Here is a 22,700-nt window from a genome sequence, read left to right as displayed (position 1 = left end):
GCATCCTGATCCGTGCGGAATTTCAGCAGGCAGCCGGCCGTTCCAGGCCACCGGGACCTGGCTATCAACAATCGCCTTTCACCAGAGAAACAAAAGTCACCAGGCCAGGTTCCTGATGTCAGTTTGCAGGAGGCACTTGGCACTGTCAAACCAGCCACAGTTGCCTGTGGTGGTACCTTCGGTCCGGGAGGCATCCTGATCCGTGCGGAATTTCAGCAGGCAGCCGGCCACTCCGGGCCACCGGGTCCTGGATATGAAACATATTTCAGTAGATAAACAAAACTCACCAGGCCAGGTTCCTGATGTCAGTTTGCAGGTGGCACTTGGCACTGTCAAACCAGCCACAGTTGCCTGTGGTGGTACCTTCGGTCCGGGAGGCATCCTAATCGGTGAGGAATTTCAGCAGGCAGCCGGCCACTCCGGGCCACCGGGCCCTGGACACGAAGGATGGCCTTTCCCCTGAGAAACAAAACTCACCAGGCCAGGTTCCTGATGTCAGTTTGCAGGAGACACTTGGCACTGTCAAACCAGCCACAGTTGCCTGTGGGGGCACCTTGCATCTCGGCGGCATACTGATCCGTGCGGAATTTCAGCAGGCAGCCGGCCACTCCGGGCCACCGGGCCCTGGACACGAACGATGGCCATTCCCCAGAGAAAAAAAAGTCACCAGGCCAGGTTCCTGATGTCAGTTTGCAGGAGGCACTTGGCACTGTCAAACCAGCCACAGTTGCCCGTGGGGGCACCTTGCATCTGGGACGTATCCTGATCCGTGCGGAATTTCAGCAGGCAGCCGGCCACTCCGGTCCAACAGGCCCTGGAGACGAAGGATGGCCTTTCCCCAGAGAAACAAAACTCAACAGGCCAGGTTCCTGATGTCAGTTTGCAGGTGGCACTTGGCACTGTCAAACCAGCCACAGTTGCCTGTGGGGGCTCCTTGCATCTCGGCGGCATCCTGATCCGTGCGGAATTTCAGCAGGCAGCCAGCCACTTTGGGCCACCGGGCCATAAACGCGAACGATGGCCTTTCCCCAGAGAAACAAAACTCACCAGGCCAGGTTCCTGATGTCAGTTTGCAGGAGGCACTTGGCACTGTCAAACCAGCCACAGTTGCCTGTCGTGGTACCTTCGGTTTGGGAGTCATCCTGATCCGTGCGGAATTTCAGCAGGCAGCCAGCCACTCCTGGCCACCGGGCCATGGACAGGATCCATCCCCTTTCCCCAGGGAAACGAAACTCACCAGGCCAGGTTCCTGATGTCAGTTTGCAGGAGGCACTTGGCACCGTCAAACCAGCCACTGTTGCCTGTGGGGGCACCTTGCATCTCGGACGTATCCTGATCCGTGCGGAATTTCAGCAGGCACCCGGCCACTCCGGGCCACCGCGCCCTGGACACGAATGATGGTCTTTCACCTGAGAAACAAAAGTCACCAGGCCAGGTTCCTGGTGTCAGTTTGCAGGAGGCACTTGGCACTGTCAAACCAGCCGCAGTTGCCTGTGGTGGTACTTTCAGTCCGGGAGGCATCCTGATCGGTGCGGAATTTCAGCAGGCAGCCAGCCACTCCGGGCCACTGGGCCCTGGACACGAACGATGGCCTTTCCCCAACGAAACAAAAGTCACCAGGCCAGGGTCCTGATGTCAGTTTGCAGGAGACACTTGGCACTGTCAAACCAGCCACAGTTGCCTGTGGGGGCACCTTGCATCTGGGACGTATCCTGATCCGTGCGGGATTTCAGTAGGCAGCCCGCCACTCCGGTGCAACAGGCCCTGGAGACGAAGGATGGCCTTTCCCCTGAGAAACAAAGTCACCAGGCCAGGTTCCTGATGTCAGTTTGCAGGAGGCACTTGGCACTGTCAAACCAGCCACAGTTGCCTGTGGTGGTACCTTCGGTTTGGGAGGCATCCTGATCCGTGCGGAATTTCAGCAGGCAGCCGCCACTCCAGGCCTCCGGGCCCTGGACAGGAACCATCCCCTTTCCCCAGAGAAAAAAACTCACCAGGCCAGGTTCCTGATGTCAGTTTGCAGGTGGCACTTGGCACTGTCAAACCAGCCACAGTTGCCTGTGGGGGCACCTTTCATCTGGGAGGCATCCCAATCGGTGAGGAATTTCCGCAGGCAGCCCGTCACTCCGGGCCACCGGGACCTGGCTATCAACAATCGCCTTTCCCCAGAGAAACAAAAGTCACCAGGCCAGGTTCCTGATGTCAGTTTGCAGGAGGCACTTGGCACTGTCAAACCAGCCACAGTTGCCTGTGGTGGTACCTTCGGTCTGGGAGGCATCCTGATCCGTGCGGAATTTCAGCAGGCAGCTGGCCATTCCAGGCCACCGGGTCCTGGATATGAACCATATTTCAGTAGATAAACAAAACTCACCAGGCCAGGTTCCTGATGTCAGTTTGCAGGAGGCACTTGGCACTGTCAAACCAGCCACAGTTGCCTGTGGTGGTACCTTCGGTCCGGGAGGCGTCCTAATCGGTGAGGAATTTCAGCAGGCAGCCGGCCACTCCGGGCCACCGGGCCCTGGACACGAAGGATGGCCTTTCCCCTGAGAAACAAAACTCACCAGGCCAGGTTCCTGATGTCAGTTTGCAGGAGGCACTTGGCACTGTCAAACCAGCCACAGTTGCCTGTGGTGGTACCTTCGGTCCGGGAGGCGTCCTAATCAGTGAGGAATTTCAGCAGGCAGCCGGCCACTCCGGGCCACCGGGCCCTGGACACGAACGATGGCCATTCCACAGAGAAACAAAACTCACCAGGCCAGGTTCCTGATGTCAGTTTGCAGGAGGCACTTGGCACTGTCAAACCAGCCACAGTTGCCTGTGGGGGCACCTTGCATCTGGGACGTATCCTGATCCGTGCGGAATTTCAGCAGGCAGCCGGCCACTCCAGGCCACCGCGCCCTGGACAGGAACCATCCCCTTTCCCCAGAGAAACAAAACTCACCAGGCCAGGTTCCTGATGTCAGTTTGCAGGAGACACTTGGCACTGTCAAACCAGCCACAGTTGCCTGTGGGGGCACCTTGCATCTCGGCGGCATACTGATCCGTGCGGAATTTCAGCAGGCAGCCGGCCACTCCGGGCCACCGGGCCTGTCTAAGAACCATGGCCATTCCCCAGAGAAAAAAAAGTCACCAGGCCAGGTTCCTGATGTCAGTTTGCAGGAGGCACTTTGCACTGTCAAACCAGCCACAGTTGCCTGTGGTGGTACCTTCGGTTTGGGAGGCATCCTGATCCGTGCGGAATTTCAGCAGGCAGCCGCCACTCCAGGCCTCGGGGCCCTGGACAGGAACCATCCCCTTTCCCCAGAGAAAAAAACTCACCAGGCCAGGTTCCTGATGTCAGTTTGCAGGAGGCACTTGGCACTGTCAAACCAGCCACAGTTGCCTGTGGTGGTACCTTCGGTGCGGGAGGCATCCTGTTCGGTGCGGAATTTCAGGAGGCAGCCGGCCACTCCGTGCCACCGGGCCCTGACTATGAACCACGGCCTTTCCCCAGAGAAACAAAACTCACCAGGCCAGGTTCCTGATGTCAGTTTGCAGGAGGCACTTGGCACTGTCAAACCAGCCACAGTTGCCTGTGGGGGCTCCTTACATCTCGGCGGCATCCTGATCCGTGCGGAATTTCAGCAGGCAGCCGGCCACTCCGGGCCACTGGGCCCTGGACACGAACGATGGCCTTTCCCCAACGAAACAAAACTCACCAGGCCAGGGTCCTGATGTCAGTTTGCAGGAGACACTTTGCACTGTCAAACCAGCCACAGTTGCCTGTGGGGGCACCTTGCATCTCGGCGGCATACTGATCCGTGCGGAATTTCAGCAGGCAGCCGGCCACTCCGGGCCACCGGGCCTGTCTATAAACCATGGCCTTTCCCCAGAGAAAAAAAGTCACCAGGCCAGGTTCCTGAGGTCAGTTTGCAGGTGGCACTTGGCACTGTCAAACCAGCCACAGTTGCCTGTCGTGGCACCTTCGGTCCGGGAGGCATCCTAATCGGTGAGGAATTTCAGCAGGCAGCTTGCCACTCCGGGCCACCGGGCCCTGGACACGAACGATGGCCTTTCCCCTGAGAAACAAAACTCACCAGGCCAGGTTCCTGATGTCAGTTTGCAGGAGGCACTTGGCACTGTCAAACCAGCCACAGTTGCCTGTGGTGGTACCTTCGGTCTGGGAGGCATCCTGATCCGTGCGGAATTTCAGCAGGCAGCTGGCCATTCCAGGCCACCGGGTCCTGGATATGAACCATATTTCAGTAGATAAACAAAACTCACCAGGCCAGGTTCCTGATGTCAGTTTGCAAGAGGCACTTGGCACTGTCAAACCAGCCACAGTTGCCTGTGGTGGTACCTTCGGTCCGGGAGGCATCCTAATGGGTGAGGAATTTCAGCAGGCAGCCGGCCACTCCGGGCCACCGGGCCCTGGACACGAACGATGGCCATTCCACAGAGAAACAAAACTCACCAGGCGAGGTTCCTGATGTCAGTTTGCAGGAGGCACTTGGCACTGTCAAACCAGCCACAGTTGCCTGTGGGGGCACCTTGCATCTGGGACGTATCCTGATCCGTGCGGAATTTCAGCAGGCAGCCCGCCACTCCGGTCCAACAGGCCCTGGAGACGAAGGATGGCCTTTCCCCAGAGAAACAAAACTGACCAGGCCAGGTTCCTGATGTCAGTTTGCAGGTGGCACTTGGCACTGTCAAACCAGCCACAGCTGCCTGTGGGGGCTCCTTGCATCTCGGCGGCATCCTGATCCGTGCGGAATTTCAGCAGGCAGCCGGCCACTCCAGGCCACTGCGCCCTGGACAGGAACCATCCCCTTTCCCCAGAGAAACAAAACTCACCAGGCCAGGTTCCTGATGTCAGTTGGCAGGAGGCACTTGGCACTGTCAAACCAGCCACAGTTGCCTGTCGTGGCACCTTCGGTCCGGGAGGCATCCTAATCGGTGAGGAATTTCAGCAGGCAGCCGGCCACTCCGGGCCACCGGGCCCTGGACACGAACGATGGCCATTCCACAGAGAAACAAAACTCACCAGGCCATGTTCCTGATGTCAGTTTGCAGGAGGCACTTGGCACTGTCAAACCAGCCACAGTTGCCTGTGGGGGCACCTTGCATCTGGGACGTATCCTGATCCGTGTGGAATTTTAGCAGGCAGCCCGCCACTCCGGTCCAACAGGCCCTGGAGACGAAGGATGGCCTTTCCCCAGAGAAACAAAACTCAGCAGGCCAGGTTCCTGATGTCAGTTTGCAGGTGGCACTTGGCACTGTCAAACCAGCCACAGCTGCCTGTGGGGGCACCTTGCATCTAGGAGGCATCCTGATCGGTGCGGAATTTCAGCAGGCAGCCAGCCACTACGGGCCACTGGGCCCTGGACACGAACGATGGCCTTTCCCCAACGAAACAAAACTCACCAGGCCAGGGTCCTGATGTCAGTTTGCAGGAGACACTTTGCACTGTCAAACCAGCCACAGTTGCCTGTGGGGGCACCTTACATCTCGGACGTATCCTGATCCGTGCGGAATTTCAGCAGGCAGCCGGCCACTCCGGGCCACCGGGCCTGTCTATGAACCATGGCCTTTCCCCAGAAAAAAAAAAGTCACCAGGCCAGGTTCCTGATGTCAGTTTGCAGGAGGCACTTGGCACTGTCAAACCAGCCGCAGTTGCCTGTGGTGGTACTTTCAGTCCGGGAGGCATCCTGATCGGTGCGGAATTTCAGCAGGCAGCCAGCCACTCCGGGCCACTGGGCCCTGGACACGAACGATGGCCTTTCCCCAGCGAAACAAAACTCACCAGGCCAGGGTCCTGATGTCAGTTTGCAGGAGACACTTGGCACTGTCAAACCAGCCACAGTTGCCTGTGGGGGCACCTTGCATCTCGGCGGCATACTGATCCGTGCGGAATTTCAGCAGGCAGCCAGCCACTCCGGGCCACCGGGCCTGTCTATGAACCATGGCCTTTCCCCAGAGAAAAAAAAGTCACCAGGCCAGGTTCCTGATGTCAGTTTGCAGGAGGCACTTGGCACTGTCAAACCAGCCACAGTTGCCTGTGGGGGCACCTTGCATCTGGGACGTATCCTGATCCGTGCGGGATTTCAGTAGGCAGCCCGCCACTCCGGTCCAACAGGCCCTGGAGACGAAGGATGGCCTTTCCCCAGAGAAACAAAACTCACCAGGTCAGGTTCCTGATGTCAGTTTGCAGGAGGCACTTGGCACTGTCAAACCAGCCACAGTTGCCTGTGGTGGTACCTTCGGTTTGGGAGGCATCCTGATCCGTGCGGAATTTCAGCAGGCAGCCGCCACTCCAGGCCTCCGGGCCCTGGACAGGAACCATCCCCTTTCCCCAGAGAAAAAAACTCACCAGGCCAGGTTCCTGATGTCAGTTTGCCGGAGGCACTTGGCACTGTCAAACCAGCCACAGTTGCCTGTGGTGGTACCTTCGGTGCAGGAGGCATCCTGTTCGGTGCGGAATTTCAGGAGGCAGCCGGCCACTCCTGGCCACCGGGCCCTGGATACGAACGATGGCCTTTCCCCTGAGAAACAAAACTCACCAGGCCAGGTTCCTGATGTCAGTTTGCAGGTGGCACTTGGCACTGTCAAACCAGCCACAGTTGCCTGTGGGGGCACCTTGCATCTCGGCGGCATCCTGATCCGTGCGGAATTTCAGCAGGCAGCCGGCCGTTCCAGGCCACCGGGACCTGGCTATCAACAATCGCCTTTCACCAGAGAAACAAAAGTCACCAGGCCAGGTTCCTGATGTCAGTTTGCAGGAGGCACTTGGCACTGTCAAACCAGCCACAGTTGCCTGTGGTGGTACCTTCGGTCTGGGAGGCATCCTGATCCGTGCGGAATTTCAGCAGGCAGCCGGCCACTCCGGGCCACCGGGTCCTGGATATGAACCATATTTCAGTAGATAAACAAAACTCACCAGGCCAGGTTCCTGATGTCAGTTTGCAGGTGGCACTTGGCACTGTCAAACCAGCCACAGTTGCCTGTGGTGGTACCTTCGGTCCGGGAGGCATCCTAATCGGTGAGGAATTTCAGCAGGCAGCCGGCCACTCCGGGCCACCGGGCCCTGGACACGAAGGATGGCCTTTCCCCTGAGAAACAAAACTCACCAGGCCAGGTTCCTGATGTCATTTTGCAGGAGACACTTGGCACTGTCAAACCAGCCACAGTTGCCTGTGGGGGCACCTTGCATCTCGGCGGCATACTGATCCGTGCGGAATTTCAGCAGGCAGCCGGCCACTCCGGGCCACCGGGCCTGTCTATGAACCATGGCCATTCCCCAGAGAAAAAAAAGTCACCAGGCCAGGTTCCTGATGTCAGTTTGCAGGAGGCACTTGGCACTGTCAAACCAGCCACAGTTGCCCGTGGGGGCACCTTGCATCTGGGACGTATCCTGATCCGTGCGGAATTTCAGCAGGCAGCCCGCCACTCCGGTCCAACAGGCCCTGGAGACGAAGGATGGCCTTTCCCCAGAGAAACAAAACTCAACAGGCCAGGTTCCTGATGTCAGTTTGCAGGTGGCACTTGGCACTGTCAAACCAGCCACAGTTGCCTGTGGGGGCTCCTTGCATCTCGGCGGCATCCTGATCCGTGCGGAATTTCAGCAGGCAGCCCGCCACTTTGGGCCACCGGGCCCTAAACGCGAACGATGGCCTTTCCCCAGAGAAACAAAACTCACCAGGCCAGGTTCCTGATGTCAGTTTGCAGGAGGCACTTGGCACTGTCAAACCAGCCACAGTTGCCTGTCGTGGTACCTTCGGTTTGGGAGTCATCCTGATCCGTGCGGAATTTCAGCAGGCAGCCAGCCACTCCTGGCCACCGGGCCATGGACAGGATCCATCCCCTTTCCCCAGGGAAACGAAACTCACCAGGCCAGGTTCCTGATGTCAGTTTGCAGGAGGCACTTGGCACCGTCAAACCAGCCACAGTTGCCTGTGGGGGCACCTTGCATCTCGGACGTATCCTGATCCGTGCGGAATTTCAGCAGGCACCCGGCCACTCCGGGCCACCGCGCCCTGGACACGAATGATGGTCTTTCACCTGAGAAACAAAAGTCACCAGGCCAGGTTCCTGGTGTCAGTTTGCAGGAGGCACTTGGCACTGTCAAACCAGCCGCAGTTGCCTGTGGTGGTACTTTCAGTCCGGGAGGCATCCTGATCGGTCCGGAATTTCAGCAGGCAGCCAGCCACTCCGGGCCACTGGGCCCTGGACACGAACGATGGCCTTTCCCCAACGAAACAAAAGTCACCAGGCCAGGGTCCTGATGTCAGTTTGCAGGAGACACTTGGCACTGTCAAACCAGCCACAGTTGCCTGTGGGGGCACCTTGCATCTCGGCGGCATACTGATCCGTGCGGAATTTCAGCAGGCTGCCGGCCACTCCGGGCCACCGGGCCCTGGAAACGAACGATGGCCATTCCACAGAGAAACAAAACTCACCAGGCCATGTTCCTGATGTCAGTTTGCAGGAGGCACTTGGCACTGTCAAACCAGCCACAGTTGCCTGTGGGGGCACCTTGCATCTGGGACGTATCCTGATCCGTGTGGAATTTCAGCAGGCAGCCCGCCACTCCGGTCCAACAGGCCCTGGAGACGAAGGATGGCCTTTCCCCAGAGAAACAAAACTCAGCAGGCCAGGTTCCTGATGTCAGTTTGCAGGTGGCACTTGGCACTGTCAAACCAGCCACAGCTGCCTGTGGGGGCTCCTTGCATCTCGGCGGCATCCTGATCCGTGCGGAATTTCAGCAGGCAGCCGGCCACTCCAGGCCACCGCGCCCTGGACAGGAACCATCCCCTTTCCCCAGAGAACAAAACTCACCAGGCCAGGTTCCTGAAGTCAGTTGGCAGGAGGCACTTGGCACTGTCAAACCAGCCACAGTTGCCTGTGGGGGCACCTTGCATCTAGGAGGCATCCTGATCGGTGCGGAATTTCAGCAGGCAGCCAGCCACTACGGGCCACTGGGCCCTGGACACGAACGATGGCCTTTCCCCAACGAAACAAAACTCACCAGGCCAGGGTCCTGATGTCAGTTTGCAGGAGACACTTTGCACTGTCAAACCAGCCACAGTTGCCTGTGGGGGCACCTTACATCTGGGACGTATCCTGATCCGTGCGGAATTTCAGCAGGCAGCCGGCCACTCCGGGCCACCGGGCCTGTCTATGAACCATGGCCTTTCCCCAGAGAAAAAAAAGTCACCAGGCCAGGTTCCTGATGTCAGTTTGCAGGAGGCACTTGGCACTGTCAAACCAGCCGCAGTTGCCTGTGGTGGTACTTTCAGTCCGGGAGGCATCCTGATCGGTGCGGAATTTCAGCAGGCAGCCAGCCACTCCGGGCCACTGGGCCCTGGACACGAACGATGGCCTTTCCCCAACGAAACAAAAGTCACCAGGCCAGGGTCCTGATGTCAGTTTGCAGGAGACACTTGGCACTGTCAAACCAGCCACAGTTGCCTGTGGGGGCACCTTGCATCTCGGCGGCATACTGATCCGTGCGGAATTTCAGCAGGCAGCCAGCCACTCCGGGCCACTGGGCCTGTCTATGAACCATGGCCTTTCCCCAGAGAAAAAAAAGTCACCAGGCCAGGTTCCTGATGTCAGTTTGCAGGAGGCACTTGGCACTGTCAAACCAGCCACAGTTGCCTGTGGGGGCACCTTGCATCTGGGACGTATCCTGATCCGTGCGGGATTTCAGTAGGCAGCCCGCCACTCCGGTCCAACAGGCCCTGGAGGCGAAGGATGGCCTTTCCCCAGAGAAACAAAACTGACCAGGCCAGGTTCCTGATGTCAGTTTGCAGGAGGCACTTGGCACTGTCAAACCAGCCACAGTTGCCTGTGGTGGTACCTTCGGTTTGGGAGGCATCCTGATCCGTGCGGAATTTCAGCAGGCAGCCGCCACTCCAGGCCTCCGGGCCCTGGACAGGAACCATCCCCTTTCCCCAGAGAAAAAAACTCACCAGGCCAGGTTCCTGATGTCAGTTTGCCGGAGGCACTTGGCACTGTCAAACCAGCCACAGTTGCCTGTGGTGGTACCTTCGGTGCAGGAGGCATCCTGTTCGGTGCGGAATTTCAGGAGGCAGCCGGCCACTCTGGGCCACCGGGCCCTGGATACGAACGATGGCCTTTCCCCTGAGAAACAAAACTCACCAGGCCAGGTTCCTGATGTCAGTTTGCAGGTGGCACTTGGCACTGTCAAACCAGCCACAGTTGCCTGTGGGGGCACCTTGCATCTCGGCGGCATCCTGATCCGTGCGGAATTTCAGCAGGCAGCCGGCCGTTCCAGGCCACCGGGACCTGGCTATCAACAATCGCCTTTCCCCTGAGAAACAAAAGTCACCAGGCCAGGTTCCTGATGTCAGTTTGCAGGAGGCACTTGGCACTGTCAAACCAGCCACAGTTGCCTGTGGTGGTACCTTCGGTCCGGGAGGCATCCTGATCCGTGCGGAATTTCAGCAGGCAGCCGGCCACTCCGGGCCACCGGGTCCTGGATATGAACCATATTTCAGTAGATAAACAAAACTCACCAGGCCAGGTTCCTGATGTCAGTTTGCAGGTGGCACTTGGCACTGTCAAACCAGCCACAGTTGCCTGTGGTGGTACCTTCGGTCCGGGAGGCATCCTAATCGGTGAGGAATTTCAGCAGGCAGCCGGCCACTCCGGGCCACCGGGCCCTGGACACGAAGGATGGCCTTTCCCCTGAGAAACAAAACTCACCAGGCCAGGTTCCTGATGTCAGTTTGCAGGAGACACTTGGCACTGTCAAACCAGCCACAGTTGCCTGTGGGGGCACCTTGCATCTCGGCGGCATACTGATCCGTGCGGAATTTCAGCAGGCAGCCGGCCACTCCGGGCCACCGGGCCCTGGACACGAACGATGGCCATTCCCCAGAGAAAAAAAAGTCACCAGGCCAGGTTCCTGATGTCAGTTTGCAGGAGGCACTTGGCACTGTCAAACCAGCCACAGTTGCCCGTGGGGGCACCTTGCATCTGGGACGTATCCTGATCCGTGCGGAATTTCAGCAGGCAGCCGGCCACTCCGGTCCAACAGGCCCTGGAGACGAAGGATGGCCTTTCCCCAGAGAAACAAAACTCAACAGGCCAGGTTCCTGATGTCAGTTTGCAGGTGGCACTTGGCACTGTCAAACCAGCCACAGTTGCCTGTGGGGGCTCCTTGCATCTCGGCGGCATCCTGATCCGTGCGGAATTTCAGCAGGCAGCCCGCCACTTTGGGCCACCGGGCCCTAAACGCGAACGATGGCCTTTCCCCAGAGAAACAAAACTCACCAGGCCAGGTTCCTGATGTCAGTTTGCAGGAGGCACTTGGCACTGTCAAACCAGCCACAGTTGCCTGTCGTGGTACCTTCGGTTTGGGAGTCATCCTGATCCGTGCGGAATTTCAGCAGGCAGCCAGCCACTCCTGGCCACCGGGCCATGGACAGGATCCATCCCCTTTCCCCAGGGAAACGAAACTCACCAGGCCAGGTTCCTGATGTCAGTTTGCAGGAGGCACTTGGCACCGTCAAACCAGCCACTGTTGCCTGTGGGGGCACCTTGCATCTCGGACGTATCCTGATCCGTGCGGAATTTCAGCAGGCACCCGGCCACTCCGGGCCACCGCGCCCTGGACACGAATGATGGTCTTTCACCTGAGAAACAAAAGTCACCAGGCCAGGTTCCTGGTGTCAGTTTGCAGGAGGCACTTGGCACTGTCAAACCAGCCGCAGTTGCCTGTGGTGGTACTTTCAGTCCGGGAGGCATCCTGATCGGTGCGGAATTTCAGCAGGCAGCCAGCCACTCCGGGCCACTGGGCCCTGGACACGAACGATGGCCTTTCCCCAACGAAACAAAAGTCACCAGGCCAGGGTCCTGATGTCAGTTTGCAGGAGACACTTGGCACTGTCAAACCAGCCACAGTTGCCTGTGGGGGCACCTTGCATCTGGGACGTATCCTGATCCGTGCGGGATTTCAGTAGGCAGCCCGCCACTCCGGTGCAACAGGCCCTGGAGACGAAGGATGGCCTTTCCCCTGAGAAACAAAAGTCACCAGGCCAGGTTCCTGATGTCAGTTTGCAGGAGGCACTTGGCACTGTCAAACCAGCCACAGTTGCCTGTGGTGGTACCTTCGGTTTGGGAGGCATCCTGATCCGTGCGGAATTTCAGCAGGCAGCCGCCACTCCAGGCCTCCGGGCCCTGGACAGGAACCATCCCCTTTCCCCAGAGAAAAAAACCCACCAGGCCAGGTTCCTGATGTCAGTTTGCAGGTGGCACTTGGCACTGTCAAACCAGCCACAGTTGCCTGTGGGGGCACCTTTCATCTGGGAGGCATCCCAATCGGTGAGGAATTTCCGCAGGCAGCCCGTCACTCCGGGCCACCGGGACCTGGCTATCAACAATCGCCTTTCCCCAGAGAAACAAAAGTCACCAGGCCAGGTTCCTGATGTCAGTTTGCAGGAGGCACTTGGCACTGTCAAACCAGCCACAGTTGCCTGTGGTGGTACCTTCGGTCTGGGAGGCATCCTGATCCGTGCGGAATTTCAGCAGGCAGCTGGCCATTCCAGGCCACCGGGTCCTGGATATGAACCATATTTCAGTAGATAAACAAAACTCACCAGGCCAGGTTCCTGATGTCAGTTTGCAGGAGGCACTTGGCACTGTCAAACCAGCCACAGTTGCCTGTGGTGGTACCTTCGGTCCGGGAGGCGTCCTAATCGGTGAGGAATTTCAGCAGGCAGCCGGCCACTCCGGGCCAGCGGGCCCTGGACACGAAGGATGGCCTTTCCCCTGAGAAACAAAACTCACCAGGCCAGGTTCCTGATGTCAGTTTGCAGGAGGCACTTGGCACTGTCAAACCAGCCACAGTTGCCTGTGGTGGTACCTTCGGTCCGGGAGGCATCCTAATCGGTGAGGAATTTCAGCAGGCAGCCGGCCACTCCGGGCCACCGGGCCCTGGACACGAACGATGGCCATTCCACAGAGAAACAAAACTCACCAGGCCAGGTTCCTGATGTCAGTTTGCAGGAGGCACTTGGCACTGTCAAACCAGCCACAGTTGCCTGTGGGGGCACCTTGCATCTGGGACGTATCCTGATCCGTGCGGAATTTCAGCAGGCAGCCGGCCACTCCAGGCCACCGCGCCCTGGACAGGAACCATCCCCTTTCCCCAGAGAAACAAAACTCACCAGGCCAGGTTCCTGATGTCAGTTTGCAGGAGACACTTGGCACTGTCAAACCAGCCACAGTTGCCTGTGGGGGCACCTTGCATCTCGGCGGCATACTGATCCGTGCGGAATTTCAGCAGGCAGCCGGCCACTCCGGGCCACCGGGCCTGTCTAAGAACCATGGCCATTCCCCAGAGAAAAAAAAGTCACCAGGCCAGGTTCCTGATGTCAGTTTGCAGGAGGCACTTTGCACTGTCAAACCAGCCACAGTTGCCTGTGGTGGTACCTTCGGTTTGGGAGGCATCCTGATCCGTGCGGAATTTCAGCAGGCAGCCGCCACTCCAGGCCTCGGGGCCCTGGACAGGAACCATCCCCTTTCCCCAGAGAAAAAAACTCACCAGGCCAGGTTCCTGATGTCAGTTTGCAGGAGGCACTTGGCACTGTCAAACCAGCCACAGTTGCCTGTGGTGGTACCTTCGGTGCGGGAGGCATCCTGTTCGGTGCGGAATTTCAGGAGGCAGCCGGCCACTCCGTGCCACCGGGCCCTGACTATGAACCACGGCCTTTCCCCAGAGAAACAAAACTCACCAGGCCAGGTTCCTGATGTCAGTTTGCAGGAGGCACTTGGCACTGTCAAACCAGCCACAGTTGCCTGTGGGGGCTCCTTACATCTCGGCGGCATCCTGATCCGTGCGGAATTTCAGCAGGCAGCCGGCCACTCCGGGCCACTAGGCCCTGGACACGAACGATGGCCTTTCCCCAACGAAACAAAACTCACCAGGCCAGGGTCCTGATGTCAGTTTGCAGGAGACACTTTGCACTGTCAAACCAGCCACAGTTGCCTGTGGGGGCACCTTGCATCTCGGCGGCATACTGATCCGTGCGGAATTTCAGCAGGCAGCCGGCCACTCCGGGCCACCGGGCCTGTCTATAAACCATGGCCTTTCCCCAGAGAAAAAAAGTCACCAGGCCAGGTTCCTGAGGTCAGTTTGCAGGAGGCACTTGGCACTGTCAAACCAGCCACAGTTGCCTGTGGTGGTACCTTCGGTCTGGGAGGCATCCTGATCCGTGCGGAATTTCAGCAGGCAGCTGGCCATTCCAGGCCACCGGGTCCTGGATATGAACCATATTTCAGTAGATAAACAAAACTCACCAGGCCAGGTTCCTGATGTCAGTTTGCAAGAGGCACTTGGCACTGTCAAACCAGCCACAGTTGCCTGTGGTGGTACCTTCGGTCCGGGAGGCATCCTAATGGGTGAGGAATTTCAGCAGGCAGCCGGCCACTCCGGGCCACCGGGCCCTGGACACGAACGATGGCCATTCCACAGAGAAACAAAACTCACCAGGCGAGGTTCCTGATGTCAGTTTGCAGGAGGCACTTGGCACTGTCAAACCAGCCACAGTTGCCTGTGGGGGCACCTTGCATCTGGGACGTATCCTGATCCGTGCGGAATTTCAGCAGGCAGCCCGCCACTCCGGTCCAACAGGCCCTGGAGACGAAGGATGGCCTTTCCCCAGAGAAACAAAACTGACCAGGCCAGGTTCCTGATGTCAGTTTGCAGGTGGCACTTGGCACTGTCAAACCAGCCACAGCTGCCTGTGGGGGCTCCTTGCATCTCGGCGGCATCCTGATCCGTGCGGAATTTCAGCAGGCAGCCGGCCACTCCAGGCCACTGCGCCCTGGACAGGAACCATCCCCTTTCCCCAGAGAAACAAAACTCACCAGGCCAGGTTCCTGATGTCAGTTGGCAGGAGGCACTTGGCACTGTCAAACCAGCCACAGTTGCCTGTCGTGGCACCTTCGGTCCGGGAGGCATCCTAATCGGTGAGGAATTTCAGCAGGCAGCCGGCCACTCCGGGCCACCGGGCCCTGGACACGAACGATGGCCATTCCACAGAGAAACAAAACTCACCAGGCCATGTTCCTGATGTCAGTTTGCAGGAGGCACTTGGCACTGTCAAACCAGCCACAGTTGCCTGTGGGGGCACCTTGCATCTGGGACGTATCCTGATCCGTGTGGAATTTTAGCAGGCAGCCCGCCACTCCGGTCCAACAGGCCCTGGAGACGAAGGATGGCCTTTCCCCAGAGAAACAAAACTCAGCAGGCCAGGTTCCTGATGTCAGTTTGCAGGTGGCACTTGGCACTGTCAAACCAGCCACAGCTGCCTGTGGGGGCACCTTGCATCTAGGAGGCATCCTGATCGGTGCGGAATTTCAGCAGGCAGCCAGCCACTACGGGCCACTGGGCCCTGGACACGAACGATGGCCTTTCCCCAACGAAACAAAACTCACCAGGCCAGGGTCCTGATGTCAGTTTGCAGGAGACACTTTGCACTGTCAAACCAGCCACAGTTGACTGTGGGGGCACCTTACATCTCGGACGTATCCTGATCCGTGCGGAATTTCAGCAGGCAGCCGGCCACTCCGGGCCACCGGGCCTGTCTATGAACCATGGCCTTTCCCCAGAAAAAAAAAAGTCACCAGGCCAGGTTCCTGATGTCAGTTTGCAGGAGGCACTTGGCACTGTCAAACCAGCCACAGTTGCCTGTGGGGGCACCTTGCATCTCGGCGGCATACTGATCCGTGCGGAATTTCAGCAGGCAGCCAGCCACTCCGGGCCACCGGGCCTGTCTATGAACCATGGCCTTTCCCCAGAGAAAAAAAAGTCACCAGGCCAGGTTCCTGATGTCAGTTTGCAGGAGGCACTTGGCACTGTCAAACCAGCCACAGTTGCCTGTGGGGGCACCTTGCATCTGGGACGTATCCTGATCCGTGCGGGATTTCAGTAGGCAGCCCGCCACTCCGGTCCAACAGGCCCTGGAGACGAAGGATGGCCTTTCCCCAGAGAAACAAAACTCACCAGGTCAGGTTCCTGATGTCAGTTTGCAGGAGGCACTTGGCACTGTCAAACCAGCCACAGTTGCCTGTGGTGGTACCTTCGGTTTGGGAGGCATCCTGATCCGTGCGGAATTTCAGCAGGCAGCCGCCACTCCAGGCCTCCGGGCCCTGGACAGGAACCATCCCCTTTCCCCAGAGAAAAAAACTCACCAGGCCAGGTTCCTGATGTCAGTTTGCCGGAGGCACTTGGCACTGTCAAACCAGCCACAGTTGCCTGTGGTGGTACCTTCGGTGCAGGAGGCATCCTGTTCGGGGCGGAATTTCAGGAGGCAGCCGGCCACTCCTGGCCACCGGGCCCTGGATACGAACGATGGCCTTTCCCCTGAGAAACAAAACTCACCAGGCCAGGTTCCTGATGTCAGTTTGCAGGTGGCACTTGGCACTGTCAAACCAGCCACAGTTGCCTGTGGGGGCACCTTGCATCTCGGCGGCATCCTGATCCGTGCGGAATTTCAGCAGGCAGCCGGCCGTTCCAGGCCACCGGGACCTGGCTATCAACAATCGCCTTTCACCAGAGAAACAAAAGTCACCAGGCCAGGTTCCTGATGTCAGTTTGCAGGAGGCACTTGGCACTGTCAAACCAGCCACAGTTGCCTGTGGTGGTACCTTCGGTTTGGGAGGCATCCTGATCCGTGCGGAATTTCAGCAGGCAGCCGGCCACTCCGGGCCACCGGGTCCTGGATATGAACCATATTTCAGTAGATAAACAAAACTCACCAGGCCAGGTTCCTGATGTCAGTTTGCAGGTGGCACTTGGCACTGTCAAACCAGCCACAGTTGCCTGTGGTGGTACCTTCGGTCCGGGAGGCATCCTAATCGGTGAGGAATTTCAGCAGGCAGCCGGCCACTCCGGGCCACCGGGCCCTGGACACGAAGGATGGCCTTTCCCCTGAGAAACAAAACTCACCAGGCCAGGTTCCTGATGTCAGTTTGCAGGAGACACTTGGCACTGTCAAACCAGCCACAGTTGCCTGTGGGGGCACCTTGCATCTCGGCGGCATACTGATCCGTGCGGAATTTCAGCAGGCAGCCGGCCACTCCGGGCCACCGGGCCTGTCTATGAACCATGGCCATTCCCAAGAGAAAAAAAAGTCACCAGGCCAGGTTCCTGATGTCAGTTTGCAGGAGGCACTTGGCACTGTCAAACCAGCCACAGTTGCCCGTGGGGGCACCTTGCATCTGGGACGTATCCTGATCCGTGCGGAATTTCAGCAGGCAGCCCGCCACTCCGGTCCAACAGGCCCTGGAGACGAAGGATGGCCTTTCCCCAGAGAAACAAAACTCAACAGGCCAGGTTCCTGATGTCAGTTTGCAGGTGGCACTTGGCACTGTCAAACCAGCCACAGTTGCCTGTGGGGGCTCCTTGCATCTCGGCGGCATCCTGATCCGTGCGGAATTTCAGCAGGCAGCCCGCCACTTTGGGCCACCGGGCCCTAAACGCGAACGATGGCCTTTCCCCAGAGAAACAAAACTCACCAGGCCAGGTTCCTGATGTCAGTTTGCAGGAGGCACTTGGCACTGTCAAACCAGCCACAGTTGCCTGTCGTGGTACCTTCGGTTTGGGAGTCATCCTGATCCGTGCGGAATTTCAGCAGGCAGCCAGCCACTCCTGGCCACCGGGCCATGGACAGGATCCATCCCCTTTCCCCAGGGAAACGAAACTCACCAGGCCAGGTTCCTGATGTCAGTTTGCAGGAGGCACTTGGCACCGTCAAACCAGCCACAGTTGCCTGTGGGAGCACCTTGCATCTCGGACGTATCCTGATCCGTGCGGAATTTCAGCAGGCACCCGGCCACTCCGGGCCACCGCGCCCTGGACACGAATGATGGTCTTTCACCTGAGAAACAAAAGTCACCAGGCCAGGTTCCTGGTGTCAGTTTGCAGGAGGCACTTGGCACTGTCAAACCAGCCGCAGTTGCCTGTGGTGGTACTTTCAGTCCGGGAGGCATCCTGATCGGTCCGGAATTTCAGCAGGCAGCCAGCCACTCCGGGCCACTGGGCCCTGGACACGAACGATGGCCTTTCCCCAACGAAACAAAAGTCACCAGGCCAGGGTCCTGATGTCAGTTTGCAGGAGACACTTGGCACTGTCAAACCAGCCACAGTTGCCTGTGGGGGCACCTTGCATCTCGGCGGCATACTGATCCGTGCGGAATTTCAGCAGGCAGCCGGCCACTCCAGGCCACCGGGCCTGTCTATGAACCATGGCCATTCCCCAGAGAAAAAAAAGTCACCAGGCCAGTTTCCTGATGTCAGTTTGCAGGAGGCACTTGGCACTGTCAAACCAGCCACAGTTGCCTGTGGGGGCACCTTGCATCTGGGACGTATCCTGATCCGTGCGGGATTTCAGTAGGCAGCCCGCCACTCCGGTGCAACAGGCCCTGGAGACGAAGGATGGCCTTTCCCCTGAGAAACAAAAGTCACCAGGCCAGGTTCCTGATGTCAGTTTGCAGGAGGCACTTGGCACTGTCAAACCAGCCACAGTTGCCTGTGGTGGTACCTTCGGTTTGGGAGGCATCCTGATCCGTGCGGAATTTCAGCAGGCAGCCGCCACTCCAGGCCTCCGGGCCCTGGACAGGAACCATCCCCTTTCCCCAGAGAAAAAAACTCACCAGGCCAGGTTCCTGATGTCAGTTTGCAGGAGGCACTTGGCGCTGTCAAACCAGCCACAGTTGCCTGTGGTGGTACCTTCGGTGCGGGAGGCATCCTGTTCGGTGCGGAATTTCAGGAGGCAGCCGGCCACTCCGGGCCACCGGGCCCTGGCTATGAACCACGGCCTTTCCCCAGAGAAACAAAACTCACCAGGCCAGGTTCCTGATGTCAGTTTGCAGGAGGCACTTGGCACTGTCAAACCAGCCATAGTTGCCTGTGGGGCCATCTTGCGTGTGGGAGGTATCCTGATCCGTGCGGAATTTCAGCATGCAGCTGGCCACTCCGGGCCACCGGGCCGTGGACATGAACCATGGCCTTTCCCCAGAGAAACAAAAGTCACCAGGCCTGGTTCCTGATGTCAGTTTACAGGAGGCACTTGGCACTGTCAAACCAGCCACAGTTGCCTGTGGTGGTGCCTTCGGTCTGGGAGGCATCCTCATCCGTGCGGAATTTTAGCAGGCAGCCGGCAACTCCAGGACACCGGGTCCTGGATATGAACCATATTTCAGTAGATAAACAAAACTCACCAGGCCAGGTTCCTGATGTCAGTTTGCAAGAGGCGCTTGGCACTGTCAAACCAGCCACAGTTGCCTGTGGGGGCTCCTTACATCTCGGCGGCATCCTGATCCGTGCGGAATTTCAGCAGGCAGCCAGCCACTTTGGGCCACCGGGCCCTAAACACAAACGATGGCCTTTCCCCAGAGAAACAAAACTCACCAGGCCAGGTTCCTGATGTCAGTTTGGAGGAGGCACTTGGCACTGTCAAACCAGCCACAGTTGCCTGTCGTGGTACCTCCGGTTTGGGAGGCATCCTGATCCGTGCGGAATTTCAGCAGGCAGCCGGCCACTCCAGGCCACCGCGCCCTGGACAGAAACCATCCCCTTTCCCCAGAGAAACAAAACTCACCAGGCCAGGTTCCTGATGTCAGTTGGCAGGAGGCACTTGGCACTGTCAAACCAGCCTCAGTTGCCTGTGGGGGCACCTTGCATCTCGGCGGCATACTGATCCGTGCGGAATTTCAGCAGGCAGCCGGCCACTCCGGGCCACCGGGCCTGTCTATGAACCATGGCCTTTCCCCAGAGAAAAAAAAGTCACCAGGCCAGGTTCCTGATGTCAGTTTGCAGGAGGCACTTGGCACTGTCAAACCAGCCACAGTTGCCTGTCGTGGCACCTTCGGTCCGGGAGGCATCCTAATCGGTGAGGAATTTCAGCAGGCAGCTTGCCACTCCGGGCCACCGGGCCCTGGACACGAACGCTGGCCTTTCCCCTGAGAAACAAAACTCACCAGGCCAGGTTCCTGATGTCAGTTTGCAGGAGACACTTTGCACTGTCAAACCAGCCACAGTTGCCTGTGGGGGCACCTTGCATCTCGGCGGCATACTGATCCGTGCGGAATTTCAGCAGGCAGCCGGCCACTCCGGGCCACCGGGCCTGTCTATAAACCATGGCCTTTCCCCAGAGAAAAAAAAGTCACCAGGCCAGGTTCCTGAGGTCAGTTTGCAGGAGGCACTTGGCACTGTCAAACCAGCCACAGTTGCCTGTCGTGGCACCTTCGGTCCGGGAGGCATCCTAATCGGTGAGGAATTTCAGCAGGCAGCTTGCCACTCCGGGCCACCGGGCCCTGGACACGAACGATGGCCTTTCCCCTGAGAAACAAAACTCACCAGGCCAGGTTCCTGATGTCAGTTTGCAGGTGGCACTTGGCACTGTCAAACCAGCCACAGTTGCCTGTGGTGGTACCTTCGGTCTGGGAGGCATCCTGATCCGTGCGGAATTTCAGCAGGCAGCTGGCCATTCCAGGCCACCGGGCCTGTCTATGAACCATGGCCTTTCCCCAGAGAAAAAAAAGTCACCAGGCCAGGTTCCTGATGTCAGTTTGCAGGAGGCACTTGGCACTGTCAAACCAGCCACAGTTGCCTGTGGGGGCACCTTGCATCTGGGACGTATCCTGATCCGTGCGGGATTTCAGTAGGCAGCCCGCCACTCCGGTCCAACAGGCCCTGGAGACGAAGGATGGCCTTTCCCCTGAGAAACAAAAGTCACCAGGCCAGGTTCCTGATGTCAGTTTGCAGGAGGCACTTGGCACTGTCAAACCAGCCACAGTTGCCTGTGGTGGTACCTTCGGTTTGGGAGGCATCCTGATCCGTGCGGAATTTCAGCAGGCAGCCGCCACTCCAGGCCTCCGGGCCCTGGACAGGAACCATCCCCTTTCCCCCGAGAAAAAAACTCACCAGGCCAGGTTCCTGATGTCAGTTTGCCGGAGGCACTTGGCACTGTCAAACCAGCCACAGTTGCCTGTGGTGGTACCTTCGGTGCGGGAGGCATCCTGTTCGGTGCGGAATTTCAGGAGGCAGCCGGCCACTCCGGGCCACCGGGCCCTGGATACGAACGATGGCCTTTCCCCTGAGAAACAAAACTCACCAGGCCAGGTTCCTGATGTCAGTTTGCAGGTGGCACTTGGCACTGTCAAACCAGCCACAGTTGCCTGTGGGGGCACCTTGCATCTCGGCGGCATCCTGATCCGTGCGGAATTTCAGCAGGCAGCCGGCCGTTCCAGGCCACCGGGACCTGGCTATCAACAATCGCCTTTCACCAGAGAAACAAAAGTCACCAGGCCAGGTTCCTGATGTCAGTTTGCAGGAGGCACTTGGCACTGTCAAACCAGCCACAGTTGCCTGTGGTGGTACCTTCGGTCTGGGAGGCATCCTGATCCGTGCGGAATTTCAGCAGGCAGCCGGCCACTCCGGGCCACCGGGTCCTGGATATGAACCATATTTCAGTAGATAAACAAAACTCACCAGGCCAGGTTCCTGATGTCAGTTTGCAGGTGGCACTTGGCACTGTCAAACCAGCCACAGTTGCCTGTGGTGGTACCTTCGGTCCGGGAGGCATCCTAATCGGTGAGGAATTTCAGCAGGCAGCCGGCCACTCCGGGCCACCGGGCCCTGGACACGAAGGATGGCCTTTCCCCTGAGAAACAAAACTCACCAGGCCAGGTTCCTGATGTCAGTTTGCAGGAGACACTTGGCACTGTCAAACCAGCCACAGTTGCCTGTGGGGGCACCTTGCATCTCGGCGGCATACTGATCCGTGCGGAATTTCAGCAGGCAGCCGGCCACTCCGGGCCACCGGGCCTGTCTATGAACCATGGCCATTCCCCAGAGAAAAAAAAGTCACCAGGCCAGGTTCCTGATGTCAGTTTGCAGGAGGCACTTGGCACTGTCAAACCAGCCACAGTTGCCCGTGGGGGCACCTTGCATCTGGGACGTATCCTGATCCGTGCGGAATTTCAGCAGGCAGCCCGCCACTTTGGGCCACCGGGCCCTAAACGCGAACGATGGCCTTTCCCCAGAGAAACAAAACTCACCAGGCCAGGTTCCTGATGTCAGTTTGCAGGAGGCACTTGGCACTGTCAAACCAGCCACAGTTGCCTGTCGTGGTACCTTCGGTTTGGGAGTCATCCTGATCCGTGCGGAATTTCAGCAGGCAGCCAGCCACTCCTGGCCACCGGGCCATGGACAGGATCCATCCCCTTTCCCCAGGGAAACGAAACTCACCAGGCCAGGTTCCTGATGTCAGTTTGCAGGAGGCACTTGGCACCGTCAAACCAGCCACAGTTGCCTGTGGGGGCACCTTGCATCTCGGACGTATCCTGATCCGTGCGGGATTTCAGTAGGCAGCCCGCCACTCCGGTGCAACAGGCCCTGGAGACGAAGGATGGCCTTTCCCCTGAGAAACAAAAGTCACCAGGCCAGGTTCCTGATGTCAGTTTGCAGGAGGCACTTGGCACTGTCAAACCAGCCACAGTTGCCTGTGGTGGTACCTTCGGTTTGGGAGGCATCCTGATCCGTGCGGAATTTCAGCAGGCAGCCGCCACTCCAGGCCTCCGGGCCCTGGACAGGAACCATCCCCTTTCCCCAGAGAAAAAAACTCACCAGGCCAGGTTCCTGATGTCAGTTTGCAGGAGGCACTTGGCGCTGTCAAACCAGCCACAGT

Source organism: Passer domesticus, chromosome W, assembly GCF_036417665.1.
Source record: "Passer domesticus isolate bPasDom1 chromosome W, bPasDom1.hap1, whole genome shotgun sequence".
NCBI lineage: Eukaryota > Metazoa > Chordata > Aves > Passeriformes > Passeridae > Passer > Passer domesticus.
The sequence above is the reverse complement of the archived record's forward strand: the minus strand, read 5'-3'. Positions refer to the sequence as shown.